Source organism: Tamandua tetradactyla, chromosome 6 (assembly GCF_023851605.1).
Source record: "Tamandua tetradactyla isolate mTamTet1 chromosome 6, mTamTet1.pri, whole genome shotgun sequence".
Classification (NCBI taxonomy): Eukaryota; Metazoa; Chordata; class Mammalia; order Pilosa; family Myrmecophagidae; genus Tamandua; species Tamandua tetradactyla.
Genome location: NC_135332.1, coordinates 134,749,735 through 134,771,391, shown reverse-complemented (window position 1 = coordinate 134,771,391; position 21,657 = coordinate 134,749,735). Strand labels below are relative to the sequence as shown.

The following is a 21,657-nucleotide window of genomic DNA, read 5'->3' as shown; positions in this document are numbered from 1 at the left end:
ATCATCACATAGATGTATGATCATCATTTCTTAGTACATTTGCATCGATTTAGGAAAAGAACTAGCAAAACAGCAGAAAAAAATATAGAATGTTAATATAGAGAAGATAATTAAAATAATAATACTAATAATATATATATATATAAAAAGGAAAAAGAAAAAAAACAAAAACAGAAGATACAAACACACAAACAAACAAACAAAAAACCATATTTCAGGTGCAGCTTCATTCAGTGTTCCAACCTAGTTACATTACACTTAGGTATTATTGTGCTGTCCATTTTTGAGTTTTTGTATCTAGTCCTGTTGCACAGTCTGTATCCCTTCAGCTCCAATTACCCATTATCTTACCCTGTTTCTAACTCCTGCTGGTCTCTGTTACCAATGATATATTCCAAGCTGATTCTCAAATGTCAGTTCACATCAGTGGGATCTTACAGTATTTGTCCTTTAGTTTTGGGCTAGACTCACTCAGCATAATGTTCTCTAGGTCCATCCATGTTATTACATGCTTCATAAGTTTAGTCTGTCTTAAAGCTGCATAATATTCCATCGTAGGTATACGCCACAGTTTGTTTAGCCACTCGTCTGTTGATGAACATTTTGGCTGTTTCCATCTCTTTGCAATTGTAGATAATGCTGCTATAAACACTGGTGTGCAAATGTCCGTCTGTGTCTTTGCCCTTAAGTCCCTTGAGTAGATACCTAGCAGTGGTATTGCTGGGTCGTAATCCATTCTGCCATTCTATGTCTTTTGATTGGGAAATTCAGTCCATTAACTTTTAGTATTATTACTGTTTGGATAATATTTTCCTCTACCATTTTGGCTTTTGTATTATATATATCATATCTGATTTTCCTTCTTTCTACACTTTACTCCATACCTCTCTCTTCTGTCTTTTCGTATCTGACTCTAGTGCTCCCTTTAGTATTTCTTGCAGAGCTGGTCTCTTGGTCACAAATTCTCTCAGTGACTTTTTGTCTATAAATGTTTTAATTTCTCCTTCATTTTTGAAGGACAATTTTGCTGGATATAGGAGTCTTGGTTGGCAGTTTTTCTCTTTTAGTAATTTAAATATATCATCCCACTGTCTTCTAGCTTCCATGGTTTCTGCTGAGAAATCTACACATAGTCTTATTGGGTTTCCCTTGTATGTGACAGATTGTTTTTCTCTTGCTGCTTTCAAGATCCTCTCTTTCTCTTTGACCTCTGACATTCTAACTAGTAAGTGTCTTGGAGAACGCCTATTTGGGTCTATTCTCTTTGGGGTGCGCTGCACTTCTTGGATCTGCAAATTTAGGTCTTTCATAAGAGTTGGGAAATTTTCAGTGATAATTTCTTCCATTAGTTTTTCTCCTCCTTTTCCCTTCTCTTCTCCTTCTGGGACACCCACAACACGTATATTTGTGCGCTTCATATTGTCATTCAGTTCCCTGATCCCCTGCTCAAGTTTTTCCATTCTTTTCCCTATAGTTTCTGTTTCTTTTTGGAATTCAGATGTTCCATCCTCCAGTTCACTAATTGTAGCTTCTGTCTCTTTAGATCTACCATTGTAGGTATCCATTGTTTTTTCCATTTTTTCTTCTTTGTCCTTCACTCCCATAAGTTCTGTGATTTGTTTTTTCAGATTTTCTATTTCTTCTTTTTGTTCAGCCCATGTCTTCTTCATGTCCTCCCTCAATTTATTGATTTGGTTTTTGAAGAATTTTTCCATTTCTGTTCGTATATTCAGCATTAGTTGTCTCAGCTCCTGTATCTCATTTGAACTATTGGTTTGTTCCTTTGACTGGGCCATATCTTCAATTTTCCGAGCGTCATCCATTATTTTCTGCTGGTGTCTGGGCATTTGATCAGATTTCCCTGGGTGTGGGACCCAGCTGGTTGAAAGGTTTTTCTGTGAAATCTCTGGGCTGTTTTTCTTTTCCTGCCCAGTAGGTGGCGCTCGTGGCGCTCGTCTGTCTGCACGGCAGTCGGCCCGGGAAGCCGCGCGTGGAGGTGGGGGTCGCCGGCCGCCGCGGCTTGGGAGAGTGCCGGTCCTAATTGCCCAGCTGGCCCGAAACACCAAGCGTGACGGGAGGGCCCCCGCTATCCAATGTTCCCAGTCAGACCGGGGAGCCACGTGCGTGGAGGGGACCCCAGTCGCCAGCCGCCCCGGCTGGGAAAACGCGCGCCCCTCGGGTATCTCACCGCAGCAGATTCTCCCTGCCCGTTCAGCTGTTCCAGAATGGGGTACGCTGTCTTTTTGGTCTCTGTCGTGACTCCGGGAGCTGTTTCGTATTGTTACTGTTTCTTTAGTTGCTTTTCTGGAGGAGGAACTAAGACCCGCGCGTCTTACTAAGCCGCCATCTTCTCCGGAAGTCCTCAGGTACAGTTTTTAAGAGTGAAAACCTGTGTTTTAATTTCCTAGAATGCTTAAAGCAAAATGCCATGAAATGTTTGGTTTAAACAATGGGAATTAATATGTTTACGGTTTTGAGGCCCACAAAATGCCCAAATCAAGGCATCATCAAGGCAATGCTTTCTTCCCAAAGACCAGACGCTGGCAGTCCTTGGCTCCTCTGACTCAATGGCAAGCACATGGTGGCATCTGCTGGTATCTCCTTTCTTCTCCAGATTTCATCTTCTTGCTTCTGTGGTGTTCTCCTCTCTCTCTCCCTCTCTCTCCCTCTCTCTCTCTCTCTCCTCTCTCTCTCTTTATTCCATTTATAAAGGACTACAGTAATAGATTAAGACCCTCCTGAGTAGGGTGGATTTCACCTTAACTGAAGTATCCTTATCAAAAGATCCTACTTACACTGGGTCCACACCCATAGGAATGAATTAGATTTAAGAATATGTTTTTCTGGGGTGCATATAGCTTCAAACCTCCACAAATCATTATTCAAAGAGTAAGTATGGAATAATTCATAACCACAAAATTTTATTCCTTATAGGTACTATTGCCTGCATAGTTATTTGCATGTTGCATGGACATAGAAAACTTTCCTAGACATGCCTAAGTGACCACTGGTGGCTTAAATCTGACCAAAATATGCATGAGTAGTGGCTCATTAAAATAATCTTATTTGTGGGCTGGTTTTTCATTCAATGATTAGTTAGGATGGGTCCTGAAAAATACCTCCAAATCTACCAATACAATGGGGAATACTCTTGCAGGTTACAGTAAGACTTGAGGAGGGAGGTGACATCAGGGTCCAGATACCCTGACTTGTAGAGTAGTTCATTATTCATACTATGGAGACTGGCAATCTGGTTCCAGTTTCAACAATGTGTACTGTTTATTACTATTTTTAAATTATTTGGTTCATTTTTAAAGAAATGAAATGTGTAGTCATATATCAAATATTTGCAAGCATTGCTGGAGATTTTAGCTGTAATTAAAATATGTGAAAGCCCTACCAATGATCATTTCCTTCTTTCTTTTTTTTTTTTCAAACACTATCTGGATAGCTTTACTGGCCATGTGTTCCTAGAATTCTGGTGAAAATAGATTAAAAAGTAATAATAGAAGAAAGAGTTGGTGGCAGAGGCTGCACTAAAATTTCATATGGGCGGGGTGGAGACGACAGTCTGGTTAGTAAAAAAGATAGTGTTAAAGGGAGTCCTGAAGTCAGGTTTACAAAGCAAGGGTAAATATTTCCCTACCCTCTTGGCATTTATAGTGAAAGAAACTTTGTAAAAAATGTTGCATATATTATAGCAGTCATATGGAAAGCTGGAAAATAACTTTTTTTCATCCATTTTCAGAATGAGTTATCTGACAAAGGAAAGCTATCAACGGGCAGAAATGCACACCATTGCAGAGTAAAAGAAAATATGATCCAACTTTCAAAAGATCACCCACATCTACTGAATCAGTGGAAAAGGGAGGGACATGAAGTACATTTAACAAAAGCGCCCTGGAGAATTAATATGGACACTAAATTCTGATACATGTGGTCAATATACCTATGACTGGTGTTGGCCAAGGTCAGACCCATCTGACTATATTTCTACTCTGCCTGCACCAGGCAAATGTTAATGCAGAGCTGGAGACAGCCAGATCCTCGCTCTGGCTCTGGGAATAGGTACTTCTTGTTTATCTGCCTGCTTCATTTGAGTAATGAACTCATCCCTCTTTTTTTTTCTCTCTTTCAAATAAAATCTACCATAAAATTAGCTAAACAATTGAATTTCTCTGAAATTTATATTCTTATCAAATTAAAGTGGGAATAATAATGAACAACCATGTTTGACTGAGATATTGAAAAACCTCTAGGCCTTTAAATTAAATGCAAAAATCTCCTTTCATGTGATAATACAAGAATAATCTCAAGCACCAGAAACCATGTAGGCACATTCCTTATTTCATATCACATGGAGACAGAGCTTTCACTATGAATAAAGTGTCATTCACCCTCAGTGGGAGTATATTTCTCTGTCAAAATAGAAATTAACAATGGCCCAACATAAAGGGGGAGTGGAACTAAGTCAGATAAACTGTATTTTATAACCTCGAAAATCTTCCACAAACAAGAACTACAAGAACCCCCTCCCCAACACACGCACCTCAAAAGGATAGGAGGTGGGATAAAGATTTCTTTCCTGGTTTATTATTCTCCTTCATAAAAAAAGTAAATACATATTTACATGCATAAACACATTTGCAAGCTAAATCATGCTAAATCCTCCCCCAAAATATATTATTTAGAGTCACAGATTAGCAGAATTATCTGCTTTCCTCTCTATGGTTAATAAAATTCAATTCAAATAAGAGCAGAATAATAATTCTCCAACTCTAATACTCGGGGAAAAAAAGTTACAAATGCTGAGAGATCTACGTTACCCAGTCTAACTTAGATAATAAGACCGAAAGCAATGAACATACAGAAATATCAAGGAATAAAATCAAAGTGGGTAATAGATCAAATGGTGCCAAAAGGGGATGTGAGGAGGGGAAAGGGGAGAAGAAAGTGAAAGAGGCAACACTTGAAATCATTTAGATGGCTGATTATCTTTAAAGATCAATAATCATGTATTTTTAATGTAAGGTTGATATGACCATTGTATTAGTTAGGGTTCTCTAGAGAAATGGAATCAACAGGGAACACTTGCAAATATAAAATTTATGAAAGTGTCTCACGTGACCGTAGGAATGCAGAGTCCAAAATCCACAGGGCAGGCTGCGAAGCCGATGACTCCAATGGATGGCCTGGATGAACTCCACAGGAGAGGCTCACCAGCCAAAGCAGGAATGGAACCTGTCTCCTCTGAGTCCTCCTTAAAAGGCTTCCCATGATTGGATTTAGCATCACTAATTGCAGAAGACACTCCCCTTTGGCTGATTACAAATGGAATCAGCTGTGGATGTAGCTGACGTGATCATGACCTAATCCTATGAAATGTCCTCATTGCAACAGACAGGCCAGCACTTGCCCAATCAGATGAACAGGTACCACAACTTGGCCAAGTTGAACACCTGTCCCTAACCATGACAACCATGAAAGAACGATCACAAACATTTTGATAGGTAAATTCCATTTAAGTCAGGTTTTATGGGTGTAGTGATGATTATTATGGTAGAGGAGTAGAAGAGGCTCTATATTCTCCTATCAAAACCATTATCAGTTTCAGAGTATGTGCCAAACACCCAAGGGCCCCTGACTAATTCCTAACCAAGAAGGACCAGGAACACAGGTAGGTAGTCCAACCTCTGCCTCTGCCTCTGCCTCTGCCTCTGCTCCAACAATAAGCTCTTAAAAGTGGTTTAGTCACTACTGGTGAGAAGGAGAACTGTTTTTCACAGAGAAGATACTTTACTATATTTGAATATGCAGACTTTAATTTCAGCTCCAGACTGGTTTTATCCGAATACATTGGATTAAAATGATAGCAATTATTCACAATTTACTAATACTAGAGCTGTAAAAGATTATGTCTACAAATTGTGTAAAGTATCTGAAGTTGAGAATTGGAGCTGGACTTACACAGAGAGCCATGCTGTTGGAGATTTTATGTTCTGTTGGCTTAGTTTCCTCATCTCTTTATCGTGAGATCAGCAACTGGGACCCAGAAGCATTGGTTTTGGTACCCTCAGGCATGACACAAGATCATCAACATTTTATAGGCAGTAACCTTTGGTTCTAGATAAAAATACTACCCAGAACAGTACACAACTCAATGGAACAATGGTCCCAGTAGATGTGACTGCAATCTTTTTCATAAAACACCTTGGGGTATCAGTCAAATTTTTAGAGAGGCATGGAGAGGTAAACAGAAAGGGATAGTTCATTTGATTCTGGGGAGTCAACCTTACATTCTAAAGAGGCTCAAAATACTTGTCCTTAATGAATATTAAATAGCATTACAACCTTTGACCTTCTTAATTACAACCCTTAAATCTATAAAACATCACTTAAATTTTGTATTTTGAGTCATCAAAAACAGTATCTAAGGAATTGAGTTCCCAAGTGGCATGTTTAGGTATTATGTTGCTAAATGTAAAAGATGACCTTCCTTTTGAAGAACTCCTTATCCAAAACTCAGATGTAAAAATTGAAGTTCCATCCAATCTCTTCTACATATAATACCACCACTAGAAATTGTGTTTGTGGGGGATTCCCAAGGACAGTATTGTTAGGACTCAGTGTCTACAGTTTTAAGGAAATGGAGCCCATAAGATGTCTGAAAACAAACAGGGATAAAAATGGGCCAACCCTGTTTGAAACCGTGGTCAGCCCTCTAGAGCTTTGTAGGAAGGAGTTTCCACAAGTAATAATACAATCTTCTTGCCCCATTAAACTTTCCAATTCCCGACAGACAAGAATGGCTGCAAAAATATCAAGAATGCTGAACCCAGGCTGAGCCTCTGCAGCAAAATTTTCAGAGACTCCTGGTCTCTGCCTCCTGCTTGCTTATAATCTGAGCTGCCGCTATATTATTCAGCACCCTTGTGTGAATTAGAAAAAATTTCCCCTCCTGGAAGTCCTAACCCACCTTACTGGTGACCAATGATTGAAAACTGCCACTCAGGAAAACAATTATAGCATTTTTGAAACTTCTGCAAAAATGGAATTTCTAACATATCAATTTTTCAAAATCATGTTCAAGTACTGTATTAAGCTGTCTCTTAAGTTGCCAAAAATAAACCAAACAATGTTTTTCAATTCTAAATGTTAGGCTCACACATAAATTATTGTATTTGCTATGGTAGAGGAGGAAGTCTAGGATTTGAGATATTCATTTTTAAACCAAAGCTGAGATTATTCTAATAAATCTTACCACCTGATAAATCATATTACTATCCAAATAACACCCACTCAGTAAAGATACTTCATACAAGTAAAAGCTAGTCAATGACAAAAGCTAAATAGATTCTTATAAATGCCTGGGGCTGGGGGTGGAGGTGGTAGTGACTCCTTGAAGATTGAGCATCAGGAGGTATTCTATATACATTAGAGAGCTTATTCTGAACCTAGAATTGCTAAACATTTCAGAAGCACTTAAAAGTTCTCATTCCAAGAAATAAGGACTAGGCACCAATAATGTCACGAGAGAAAGAGGAAGTGTTGCAATTTGGAAAAAATGCTAATAATAAGACCCAAAGAACGGAAGTGAAAGATCCAATCCTGTGTTGCATTCCTTAATCACCAATGTAAGGTTCTTATGAGTAGCTTATTCAGTGAAAATGAATGGGCAGCTTGTGTGAACAAAGGAAATAGAAGACAAAGTGAATCTTGAGGCATTTTTCTAGGTTAACAGAAAGTAGGACTCACTCTCTACTGGAATAGGACTGTGCTGTGCAATTCTGTTCTCTCTGTCTCTGTCTCTCTCTTCTCTCTCCTCCTAGTAGTATCATTGTGGCCAGAGAGTTTTAACCCCTATTAGTGAGGCCTCATGGCAGGTGATGCTGGGTTCATGGAGTCCTGGCCTGAGTGGGGAAAGGATGATTCTCCAAGGTACCAGAAGAATGATGAAAAGATGTGGGCAAAAACACCACTGTATACACATAGACACTAATGTAGCAACTTGAGAAACTATCCTCCAGTCCTTTTATATAAGTATCCACACGTAATGCTATGCATGAAAATAGTTTTTGTAGTGGTTAAACAATGGAAATGACCTGAATATTCAACAATATGGTATAGTTTGGTAAATTTGGGACAATGTCATGGAATATTACACAGCTGTTAAAAGGAATTAGAACCATATCCATTAATCTCAAGGTATGTCCATGACATATTGATAGGTACGAAAAAAAGTTTCCAGTTTATATATTTTTTTACATGATACTTTTTTGTAAAAAATCTAAAAAAGAGTCTACTGGTGTTTTTTACACATCTTTGAAACTTTTTTTCCCAACTTGTACATGAGTATATAAAACCTATCCAATTTAAACATTTTTAATAGAGAGTTTCTAAAGCAATCTGAACATTATTCTGAATGTTATGGAAGCCACTGGAAGACTTTCTAATGGGAGCAGTGTGACAGAGTTTGCTTTTTAAACAATCACTGTGACAATTATGTGGAAGCTAAATGAGACTGGCAGAAAGAAAACCAGTAAGAAACTACTACAGCTATCCAGGGGTTAGAAGTGGAGAAAGAGCAGTTTCCAAGGAAATCTAGTTCCATCATATAAAAATAGGTGTTACACACACACACACAAATCAATTGCATGCCTGTGGTTTGAACAGACCAGGCTTTCTTCTTAGAACATGTTACAGAGCCGGAGGTGCCTGGACATGAGCAAAAAATGACAGAAACCCTGGATTAGGTCACTACAAAAAGAACAGAGAGGTAGACCAGAAGGCTGGTGGCAGAGCAAAAATAATGCAAAAATTTGAGGAGGAAACAAAAGAGCTGTCAGACTCATAGGAAAAGAACTAGGAGAAAATGGTATAGAGAAGCGAAGGCCAGGGGTTGGTGGCAATTCCACAGAAATGACCCAAGTAACAAAGAACAGAAATGTCCATTGGATTGACAATAGAGAGGCCACTCATGACTTTAGAAAGAGTACTTCCTGGGGAGTGCAGGGAGTAGGAACCAAGTGTGAGCAGGTTAAAAAATGAGGCAAGGAACATGGACTATTCTTTCTACTATCTAGTTTGTAAAAAGAGAGAAAGGTTTGGTGCCAAGAGAGGATACAAGATAAAGAAAAGTTGAGTTTATTTTCTAAATAGTTTTAAGACAGGATAAATGTGAGCATGGGGCAGATCTAGGTTTTATGAGCCCAAAATTGTAGACAATTTGGAAGGTCTTCCCAGAAGAAAAAAGATAAAATTGCAAACATGAAATTCATTATGAAGGTGAATATTTATATAGAATGATAAATCACTCCAAATTACAAACTTTAAAAAGCTGACAAATATCTGGAAAAAATAGTACAATATTTGTATTAATTAACTGCCTAATTCACCTCTCTAATGGTACTTTCCTATAATTTTTGGTTATATATTCTTTGAAAACAGCTTCATGTGATAGTAATTTTTGCAATATTTTCTACAGTGAGAAGAGAGAGATCATTGTGGCTTTCCTCTGGTGTATCAAACATTTTTTATACATCATTTCAGGTGCTCTCGTACTCATCTGTCCCTTGTAGTAGTGGGATATGTGTGTGTCAGGGGTGGGGGTGGGGCGTGTACCTGCTGTTTGACTTCATCCAGTGCAACTTGACAATTCCTCACTTTTCTCACTTCCTGTTGCCACCTGCTCTGGGATTCCGTTAACACCCTGGCTCACATGTGCCAACCCATAGGAGCACCCATGGGGTGAACCTCTGACCAATTAGAGGGTGTGCTGGTGAACAAATGTTTCCCCTCTTCTCTCAACCGAGAGTCAGTATAGAGATGCAGCTAACAGCCTCCTGGGGGCATGTCCTGCTCAAGAAGTCACCCTGAGAGGTGGCCAGCTCCACAATGGCCACTCTCTAGTTCTCTCTCCCACCTTGCCTGCCTTGATTCCCTTGACCCTCTCTCTTGTTCTCTGGACTTGCACTCTCTAGTAATGTAGCAGCGTGTAATACCTTTGACTAAGGCTCTAACTTCTGGAAAATCAGACTAGATCACCTTGAAAGCATTGCTTATTTAAATTTGTTTTTTAATATTGATAGATTAGAAAAATTATTTTAACTTTACAACTAATTAAAAATACCACATGAAATTAAATTGTGGGACTGAGATAACCTTTACCAAGGTTCTTGACAGTAGTAAGATTTCAGGCCATTTCAAGTTTTCTTGTGCAGAAGCTTCAATATTACTTGATTTGTAGACAGTAAGTAGCCAGTTCATTGATAATGCCCTTAACCTAGTGCCTTACTGTGAGGTTTAATTATCTCCATCAATATCAGTATTCTGTAGTAACTTTCCCTTTTAGCCAGATCCCAAAAATAACTATAGTCACTCCAATGCCACCAGACATAAGAAGTGTGACCCAAGAAAAGTTGGTTTGGAGAGAGACAGAGCCTTAATCAATTTCTCCTAAAATTTCTTAACTTTGCAAACTTTACAAAAATATACAATCATCTGAAAACACTGGACTCAAAAGGAACTTGTGCAAATGGAGACGTCGTATTGAGTGGGATCAATATTGTACATATACACACAAGTATAATGTGTTTATACAGGAATTCCCAAGAACTATGGAAGAATGATTAGCTTCCACCTGAGACGGATGTTTGGGAAATAATGCCCTTGGGTGAGAGAGCCAGGTTTTAAGAAAGGCAAACAGGTATAGAATATGCCTTGTGAACAGTCTGAAAGTGTAGAGTTCATTCACTAAGGAAGAGGGTTTTCCTGAGGGCCCATTGGTAAAGGCTGGCAATGAAGAAGCAGGGAGGAGAATGCACACTGTGGCAGTAGAAGGAGGTAAGGGGGTAAGGGAAAGGAGAGAGGAGTGAGAAAGGATTGAGATTTCAGTTGGTGACGAAGGATCACAGGAAAGAGAGGCATGTGGGCAGGTGAAACTCAAATATACACTTCTTTCTTATTAACTTCAGATTCTGAGACCCCCTGGTTAGGAAGAGAAAGAAGTTGCAAGACTGCCCCTGGTTTTCCTAGTCTGCATGTGGCATGAAAGAAAACCTAAAGTTTGTGGGATATAGAAGGAAGTGGAAGATAAGACATTTTTTTAAAAATCAGCAACTCCTAGTCTTCGCTGAAGCTTTAAACAGATTGTTGGCAAAAAAAAAAAAAATTTTAATTAAAAAAAAAAATCTTTCCATTCCAGCAAAGTTTGAACCAGGTGGAAAGAGGGACAGGTAAGCCTGAATCCTGATGAGGGTGGTCTGTTCACCTGGCCTTCTTCTACCTGCTGCAAGTTCAATGCTGAGGGGAAGGGGAGGATGGTGAGTGCACAGCCAGATGTAAGCCCCAAAAGGAAGAAGTCATCTTGGCTACAAGGAAACTTGATTTGTGGGGAGAATTTTAACAAATCCTACTGCCTACTCTTTGTATCTGCTAGCATCTTCTGTCATTGTTGAACCCAGGATTTATGGATATGAACAAGGCTCGTATTATTACAAGAAGGATTAATTACTCCTTTGAAAAGTTAAAAAAAAAAAAAGAATCCTATGAATTCGAGGTAGTAGTAACAGTAAAACAAAATACAAATACAAGTTCATAGCAAATTTATTTTCTCAAACTAGAATTTTAAATTTAATGAATATTTTTCCAAGATCAGTAACAAAATTGGCAAGACTTTGTAGTCATCACCTCTACTTTTAATATATGTAATAAAAGTGATGTTACTAAACTAAATTCAAAATTGTAATTTTGTGGGGAAAAAGAGAAGAAATCCCTTAGCCTTAGAGACAAAATCATATAATGTAAGTAGACATTAGACCATGCATGTGAGATGACATCACTTTGCAGACTGTGATGGTTTAAATTATTTCAAAAGGGGATTAACTACAGCCATAATGTTCGGAAAGGGTTAATTTACTACTTAAAGATAATCCAGTTACTTTCGGACAGGATTAGTTAGCTCCCCAGCTTCAAGTGGATAAGTGTGCAATAGCAAACACTAAGACCCACTTGAAATAGAGGAAATACCAAGCTGGGGAAAAGGCACACGGGCTAATCTCTGCCTCTGAGCAACACTGAGAAGTGATTGTCTGGGCAGAGCAGCACATTCAGCTGCAGTCCAGCCTGGCACTCCCTCCTCACACAATGCAGCCTTAGAGGAGGGGCAATTTGCCTGCACGATATTGCACCAAAGCAATAATGACACTTTTCTCTACACAGTACCATCCTCTGGAGATACCCCAAACAGTTCATGCACAATAAGGTAAATGCAGAGAATGATCATGGACCCGCTGGATACAAGCAGTCATTAAAATGTTCTTTTACCCAGTTATGGGCAGAGGTGTTGGCTCGCATGCCTAGAGATCCAAGGAGATTTAAATACTAATTAGGCTATTTGGCATCTCTTCCCCATTCCCTGTTGGATTTGTTTGTTTTCATTTCTGTTTCTGCTTAACTGGGAAGCCAGGAGAGAAAAGGAAGTGGAAAGACAGAGTTTGTGCACATTCATGCATAGAGGACGTGCAGATGCTGACTACCATCTATCCAGCAACTGGTATCAGTAATAGCTGTGATTACAGTTTGATGTAAATTTGGTGGGGAGAGTGTCCTTAACATTTTGCAAGATGCCTAGAATTTCTCAAATTTCATTGTTTTGGAAAATTTCTTGCAAAGTTGATATTCTCCATATTCTTATCTTCTTACCTTTAAGTAGCAGAGCTAAAACCCAGAGGTAGAAAAATCATCAACCTAGAATTAAGCACTTCCTATGCACAAGGCACTTGATGCACACCAAGTAACAACCCAGATAAAAATCCCTGTGCCTTCATGGGGGAATTAAAAAATGATTTAAAAATAATAGCATTAGTCATTAATTGAAACTCTTCCTTTGACAGGTTTCTACCCTGAGTGCTTTATTTTCTCTTATTTCACCTCCAAAGCAGCTCTACATACTAAATATTATCATCCTCAGTTTATATATATGAAGGCTAAAGAACTTGTTTGGAATTGAAAAGTGAGGTCTTTCTAGCAATTATTCCACAAGTACTTATAAAGCTCTTACTAAGTACCATAATCTACATTCAATGTCATGAGAAATGCAAAGGAACATAAAATATGAACCATAAGCTTCTTGCCAGAAACAAAACATTATCCAACTCTAAGCTATTATATGCACAAGGGATTGGATAATTAGTGTCATCAAAGTTCAGAGAAGGTAGAGAAATTTTGCAAGACATAATCACAGAAAGTTTTACTGGAAGATAAGATTTGAAGTAGAAGTTGAAGGATGAACAGAATTTTTACAAATGAATGGCCTTTCCAAGTTACCTACATTCCTGCAGCGTTATGAAGCATTTTGTTTTGCTACATCTAATTTTGTTATTAAACTTATTTTCTAGGGCTCTCTTTTTCTTGGATTTCACTCTTTTGATTTCTAAATATTTTTCTCTTTGTCCTGGGAACTCTAGGATTTCATTTGTACACCTTAAGATTGTCGTATTTGACCCTGAGAATCAGCCTTTTCTTAACACTCCTTCACCCCTTTGCACTGGGAGCTCTGGATGCACGGAGATATTCATGGACCACAAATTCTCATTCCCATTATCTAGTTCTTCAGTTAGTTACTTAATGTTCCCCAGAATTCCTTCCATCTTGATTCCTCTTTTTGTTCAACCAACTATGCATGAATAATACCATACAATCCCATGACCCCAACCACCAATATACATCTTAATGATATTTCTCCTAAACTCCAGTCTAAAATGGACATCATATAGAGATCCCACAGGCACTCATATAACAATCCAAAATAGAAATTGCTTATTTTAGTATCTCCCACTACAATCCCTCCATTAACAACAAAACAAAGCATTAAAAACAAGCATTGGTGTCCCCCGTTTTTGCCCTAAATCGAAAATGACACCACCACCAATTCAGTCACCCAAACCTGGAAGCCATATAAAGCATTCTCTTTCCTTTACCTTCACAGAATGTAGGACACCAATCAAACCTTATGTATTTCTGCCTAATATTGGTGAGCTCTGTCCCCTCTTCTCTATCCTCACTGCCACTACTTCTCCTTGTCTGTTCAGACCATAATAGTGTCTATCCTGAATAAAATTTCTCCTAACTAGCCTCTTCTACAAGTCTCCTACCTCTTTCTCATCTGTGATACCAGCTGCTGCCACATGATGATTCAAAAACACAAATCTTATTGTGTTACTCCCTGACACTCCTTAAAATCTACCAATGGTTCTCCAACACCTTCAAAAATAAGTCCAAACACCTTTTATAAAGTCTTTTGTGACCTGGGCTCTGCCAACCACTCGAATTTCAACTCCCTTATTACTAGCTTACTACTAGCAAGTACTTAAACTTAAACACGTTCTTTCATTCTTCCTGTCATCAAATATGTTTATCCTCTGTCTCTAGGGCCCTTCATCAGTGGTTTATCTGGTAAGCTGTTAGGCAGCCTTTAAAGTCCAGTTTAAAAAAATGATCTACTTAAAGAATATTTTTCTCTTGAAACCTTCCCTGATTTCCATCTTCATCCCCATTCCAGGAAGAGATGATCATATCTGAATGTCATTGTTCTACTCTATAGTCTCCATTGACTACATACACCAAAATTTTTGTTATGACTTGCTTTTGAGTCAAAGTGTCCAATTAGATAGTGAGCGTCTATTGCTAAGCAACATAATAATAAGAATTGTTTCTATTTTCTGTGAACTACATATGTCAAGCAAAGTACTAGGGTCTGTCATGGGGCTGGGGTGAATATAGAGAGGATCTTAAGAATGATCATAACATTCTTAAGTAACAGAGTATAAGGAAGAAGCAAATGGTCAAAGATAAAAGGAAATTTCCTGATTATCAGGTGTATGAAGGTATAACAAGGTCAAGAAGATTGTGAATAGGTCAAGGAAGGAGGTTAAGAAAGAGTTCAGGTAGACGGTTTATTACATAGGTTAGTAACAACCTAGGCATACTGAAGTCCAGGTTTTCAGGAAAGACAGAGCTGGATTGGGGGCTCCTAGTCCTTTTTCTACTCAAACAACTCTAGTTGGGTAAAGTTGAACAGGAATTGCTCCATGGTAAATCAATGTATGTTTCAATGCTATTAGGGAACTAAGTTGCCATGACACTCCTAGATTACTCCATGAAAACGGGCACCTTATTCGCCTAGGATAGGGGATTCACTATATAGAAATTTTATCATTGTTCAGAATGCTCACAATCATTTTGCCTGTAAGAAGCACCCCCTAGAGAAACTCCTGGAGCAATCAGATCACTCATTCCATACAGCCAATGGCTACCAAAGATTGGCTGTTAGCAGGAGCATTTGATCTTGGAGAGCTTTAAAAAGTACCCTTCTAAACTGGAATGTGCTACCAGATGAGGTTTGGGAAAACAGATGGGCAAAACGCTCTTTAAAGAACAATTTTACAGGGGACTCAGGGATAAGAAATGGGGCAAATGCCATTTTGGTTTGCTAGGTTGGCTGTTTTTCCTTATTTCTGTTCTGCATGGTCCTATGCAGTTCTTAGGTAGTGTGGTGATTTAAGGATAAAATTTTTTGGCATGGTAGAATGCTAGGGCAATTATGCTGAAGTATTAACCTCCCTCCTTGTATTTGACCCTTAGAAGTGCCTCAGTTAAATGATTTTTTATTTTATACAGGAGTTGTTAGGATATAGCAGTAGGATTGATTTGCCTGGACTTCTTGTAGAAAACTGTCAGTTCCAGGGAAAGCTATTGAAGCATGGATCTAAGAAGGCAAAGGCTTTTCCACTTTATCTGTACAAGACACAGTATGAAAGATTCCACTTGATGTGACTTACCTTTACCCCTCAAGTGATTAAAACCAATGACCTTCTTTGATTTAAAATGATTGTCTGTAAACCAAAATAAGTGTCAATAGGAATTTTGTTTTCCCACACTTGTGATTCTTGAACATACATAACTTTACTTTGGGAGACCCACTTGTGATATTGCTTAACCCTCAGCCCATTGATGCTGTGAACAACTGATTATAATGTGGTTTTCTAATACCAACACTAAGACCACCGCTAGCCATAACCAGAGAGGAAGAAACTTCATCATTAACCACACACTTTGGGTTTGATTTCTTATGTGTAATTCTTGGAAATGCCAACCCCCACCTAATTACTTTGTTTTCAAGAATATTAATCTATCTCGCTCGGGCTTTCTATTCACTTTTATTCAAAAGCATATTTGAATACAGTCTTCTGCTATGTTCTTGGGAGGAGAGAAAAGTGTAAGACAACGAACCAGGCCATAAGGAGCTTATTATTTTTTCCTGTTCTCCACATCAGAAAGTTGTACAAAAGTGAATGAGAATATGATATTGTTATTTCAACCTTCAAGCTATCATTCCAGTGTGGGTACCTAAGGGTGGGAACATTTTCTTCCTGTAAGTTTGTAGAGTATTGGTTTCAGCCACCTTATGCCCTGAGTAAGCTGTATAAACTGGGGAGCTGCCAGAGAATTTTGCATTTCTATTTGGGAGCATGAAGAGCAGCAAAATCCCATCTATATAACATATCATGAAATGAACATTTCACAGTAAAAATTGGATCAATATAGAGAACAAGGTGACCATCTTGCAAAGCTAGTAAGATATGATCAGCTACAGATATATGGCATTACACGAAGTGGTGTTTCAAGAAATCAAGTCCTGTTCACTGCTCTTTGCCTGGAGAGGTTCTCAAGGGAACTACATACAAAGGTAACATTTAGGGAGTGGCAATCAGTGTCCACTTTATTAGCCAAGTTTGTGTATAAAGCAGAACTCAAGCAAAGCTAGAGTGCAGCAGCAGAGTTCAGATCTGAGCTCTTAGATGGACTTCCTTCTCTCTCATGGAGGAGGTTTAGATGTATTTGTGGAAAGATAAAGAGAGAAGCATCCCAGAGGCAGGCCCTGATCTTTTTATCATGCCCATAGCATGGAAGAAGACATAGTAGAAGAGAGAAAAACATACACATGTAGGTATAGTTTTCACCCAATAGGAAATGTGTCCCCTCCACAGTGTTCAAATTTGACCTCTTCAAATAGCAGCCTCAGCTCTTGGGAGTGGGGGTGGGGGGTGAAAGGTGCTAGAGAGGAAGAGTCTGAGAACTTGTACTTTAGAGCTTGAGCTGAGGCTGAGGCAGTGTATATGGAAAGACGACAACAGAATCAAGACATATCCTGAGTGGGACTAGGGCTCACTTTGAGTAGCAGAACTCCTGAGCCTGCCTCCTCATCAACTCCTCAAGCTGCCCCCTCCCATGATGACATGTCACCTTCCCTGATAACATAAAACCCAGAGACTCTAGTTGAAGCTATACAAAAGCTCTGCTGATTGGAAGAAGTACTTGTACCATGAGTGCTCAATCTTTCCCTTGAGGCTCTCTCATTGTCCCCTGCTAGTCTGGTTTAAGATGAGAGAAGGAGGGCAACATGTTTTGGCTACTGACCAGAATCCTCATAAACAATAGAGTGTACCATGTAGCAGAGGTGACACAAGAGTAATATGTTCAAATGAGACTTAACTAAAAGCTAGGGAAATGATAAGAGCTAAAAACAGTACCATGAATCTACAGACAAGCTTATGCTTGGTCTGGTCCCCTTTCATCTCAGCTCTGCTCTCCTCTACCAGAGCAGATGCCATTTGTAACACTTACCATGCCAGGTGAGAGCACCTTGTAGATATTTGCTCTCTCAACAAACATCTCAGTTCAACAGAGGAAGGTCTGCTGCCCTGAGCTCTCCAGCACTACTGACACTGGGGGTGACTGTTTACAAGTCTCTGCCCCATCCATAGGCGTGGGCAGGATAGTTCCACCTCATCTTAACACAGCTTTTCTAATTCAAAAACAAAGAGCCTTGTTTCTCTAGTCTTTGTTCTTGATCGTCTTTTCTTTTCTCTATATGCTTTTTCATTTGCCTGAGCTAATCCATTTCCATGGCTTCAATTGCCACATTTCTTCTGGTGAATTGTAAAAATATATTCCCAGCCCAATTTTCTCTTCCAAGATACAAATATGTTCCTGCCTTTTGGTGACCATATTAATGTCTCCCAGGGACATATTTAAAACTGAACACATGGTTTACCCTCCCCCAAACCACTCCTCATCCAGTATTTCTTATTTAATGAAAGTCACCACATCCTTTTAGTTGAATATGCCAGAAATCTGGGTGTGATCCTTGATTCCCCTTTTCCTTCTGGAGCCTTATTCAATTAACCAAGTTCTAGAGATCCCTACTTCTTAATGTCTTTCAAATATATCTGATACTTAGTGTCCTTGCAGCAACTTCCTTGGTAACAATAGATAAAGCCAACGTCTTCTAAATACTTAAAATGTGCCACTCAGGATGCTAAGTGTTCACTATACGTTACGTCAATCTTCATAACAGCCTCAAGAGTTTGCTTTTATTATCTATACTTTATAGATGAATGAAATTTGAATAATTTTCTAAATCATACAGTTTTTAAAAGGCAGAGAGAGTGTTTAAACAAGGTCTTTCTGATGTCTGACCCCATGCTCTTACCTTAATTAAGAGCCACTATCATTTCATGCCAGTTAGGATGTCTTCTTTTCCCTCTATTATTTCCTTCAAAATGCAGCCCTAATAAATGTTATGTTATATAGTGGACATCCTTGTCTTGGAGTTCCCTAAGCCACACCCTTGCACATTTGCACACGTCTTTTTATCTTCTATTTCATTCTATAGACCCTTCTTGCCTCACATCATTTTGTTGGCCTCTTGCTTTCCTTTTAGTCTTCCTTCTCATCCCTTCCTTCTCATCACATGGCTACCTCTTGACACTTCACATGCTTTCCTGAAGCTGAATCTCATCCCCAGGTATGTTTTTGATGAACTTGACAATGTTGGGAACCAACATTTAAAAATTGGTTGATATCATTTTTAAATTGACGTTGTCTGTTTCTCCTTCATTTAAACCTAAAGATCACAACAACATTGAGCCCACATTCCCAAATGGCACCAATGGGCCAAAGTTGACTGGTGCCTTCTCCAGTTAATACTCTCCATTATTTTTGCATCAGTGCTGCTCACTCCTGGTATTCACCCTGCTCTGACATAGAGCAGAATAATCTCAAATGCAGCTAACGTCCCTGAACCTGACCTCAAACTCCCTTCTCAAATGTCTCGATTCTGTAGTCTTCTTTCTCTATACACTGCCACAACTTCAGCCCACACTGCAGAGCACAAGTTCTCAGATCCCTTCTCCCTGACTGTCCAACAGCACCCTCCCCTGTCCCCCAAGATATCAGGCTGCACGGAGGGGTCAAACTTAAGTCTGAATATCTATTAGCAGTAGTAAAATTGGAGGCTAGTCACCTAATGTTCTCAGCCTCGAACTCCTCCCATGAAAATATAAACTACAATAATACTTATCTTGCTGGGTTTTGTAAGATCAGAAACAATTGTGAACTACATTTAAACTATACTAGCACTCAAATGTGCATTTAAGGTGCCTGCAGACATCCCAACTTAAACCTGCTTGAGAAAATTTAAAAATGTGTATTTGTGCATGCAAGTGAAAAAACAGAGCTGTAGATGCCATCGTCAGGGCTGTGTCTCTCTGATATGCCTTTTGTTACACTGGCTTCATTATCAGTCTATGGAGGTCTTGGGAAGCTATAGTGACACATCATCCTTCCTGCACAAAAGAAAAGGTCCCACATATGTCCTGGGATCCAGATTGATTGAAACCCTTGGGTCATTTGAATTGCTATTGCCATTTTAAAAAAAGAAATGAAAAAAATTTAAATTTAAATTTTAAAAAAGGAACATAAAACAACAGGTTTATGGCCTGTTGTACCATAAACCAATACACTTTTGCCTAGGGAGCATCCCTGGACCATTCACAGGCCACGCGTATAGAATTGTGTTAATTATCAAGACTTGGACCATAGCCCTTCAGCTGACCAATAACTATGTCTGCGTCCAGCCCTCCTCAATCATGCTGCACATAATAGAATATGGGGCAATTAAGAAAAAGAGAGAGATAGAGAGAAAAGAAATACAATGCTTTGATGCCTGACCCCGTCCATCTGCCAGAAAACATGATTTAGTTGTTCAGAATGGGACCCAGATACCAGTGGTTTGTTTTGTTTTGTGTGCTGTACGGTGGTGTCACATTTCATTCTTTTTCCATGTGAGTGTCCTGTTATTGTAACACCATTTGTTGAATTTTTGCTTGTCTGTTTTTTCACTTGTTGGTTTGCTTATTTATTTGGGGGAAGTGCGTGGGCCGGAAATCGAACTTGGATCTTCCGCATGGGAGGCAAGAACTCTACCATTGAACTACCTTCTTACCCCCGATATCCCAAGGTGGTTTTAATGAGCACCCAAGGTTGAGGACTCTGGTCTAGGGAAGTTCAGTGCACTAATCAACCTGGATTCTATCACTGGAGCCAGAAGTAGCTTATACCACATGTGTGGAAAGTGCATGAGGGGGGGTTCCCCTAAACAAACCCCTGGTTCAGTTACTAAAATGAACAGGGATGGATGATAGCTGGCAAAGCAGACCTCTGCTGCTACTATATAGTTCCTACTCCTCTACCTTACACTCCCTGCCAATCTTTTGCCACGTTCCCAATACTCTAAAAAGGAAGATCAGGGACATTATACCTAATTTGCTCTTCTAAACTGGCAGCTTTAAATATTCCTATAATTTAATAAATAAAAATTTTAACTATAGGAAGCATTATCCAAAGTGCAGAAATATATAAATGGCCCTTTTATATCCAAATGACGATTCTTACACATTAAAATATAGGAATTACAAGTGTTCAATTGGGTGCACAGGTAGTTCAGGAGTTAGAATGCCCGCCTTCCATGTGGGAGACCCAGGTTCGATTTCTGGACCATACACCCCCCACAAAAAAAAGTGTTCAGTGAAGCCTGGAGCTATGTGAAGGGCTAGATCATGGGATAAGGGGAAATGGAGAAGAAAGGAAAAGTCAGCATAGAGTTACCAGCTTGTGGGTATATTTGTGTGAGACTCAGGGCAAGTACACTATACTCTTATTTAGCAATATTTAGTTAACATCATTCCCAGAGAAGAGAAATGTGATTAGCAAGATGATAAAGTGATGAGGAGGCTGGCTTACAGATACATAACTAATTCTAGGATGCTGTATTCCCAAGGCTGAGACCACTCAGGAAAAAATTCCCAGACAAGCTTTCGTCTTGGCAATGCAGTGTGCTTCAGGAATTTCCTCTTAGGACTCCACATGTCACTAAGTGCCCACAGGAGTGAAGCTCAGCTTCCACACATATGATTTAGTGCCAGTAATACCACACATTCTGCATAATTATAAGGAATGTCTATCTTTGCATCTCAAAAAGTTGTGGTTTGAACATCAGGCAACCCTATAGCAGTTTAAAACTTTCACGGTCTAGGACCAAAAATTCTAGGTGATCCCTTAGAAGGCAGGCAAACATTCTCATATTCCTCCTTGGTGGGTTAGGTTCTTAAATAGCAAGTCATTCATCTTATGTTCCTCTCTCATCTCGTTTCTTGACGTATCATATTGGAACCAAGTAGCTATTTACCACCAGTGATCATTCAGCCGAGAGTACTGGTTTGCTCACCAACCATGTTGGTGACATGTTCTAAATCC

The 21,657-nt window shown here is 39.1% G+C and overlaps 1 protein-coding gene across 2 annotated transcripts in view; it reads right to left on the bottom strand.

The window, feature by feature from the left end:
• The window catches only part of SLC26A7 (solute carrier family 26 member 7), a 125,163-nt gene that overhangs the window by 98,144 nt on the left and 5,362 nt on the right, over positions 1-21,657 (bottom strand). The gene's annotated exons all lie outside the window — the stretch shown is intronic.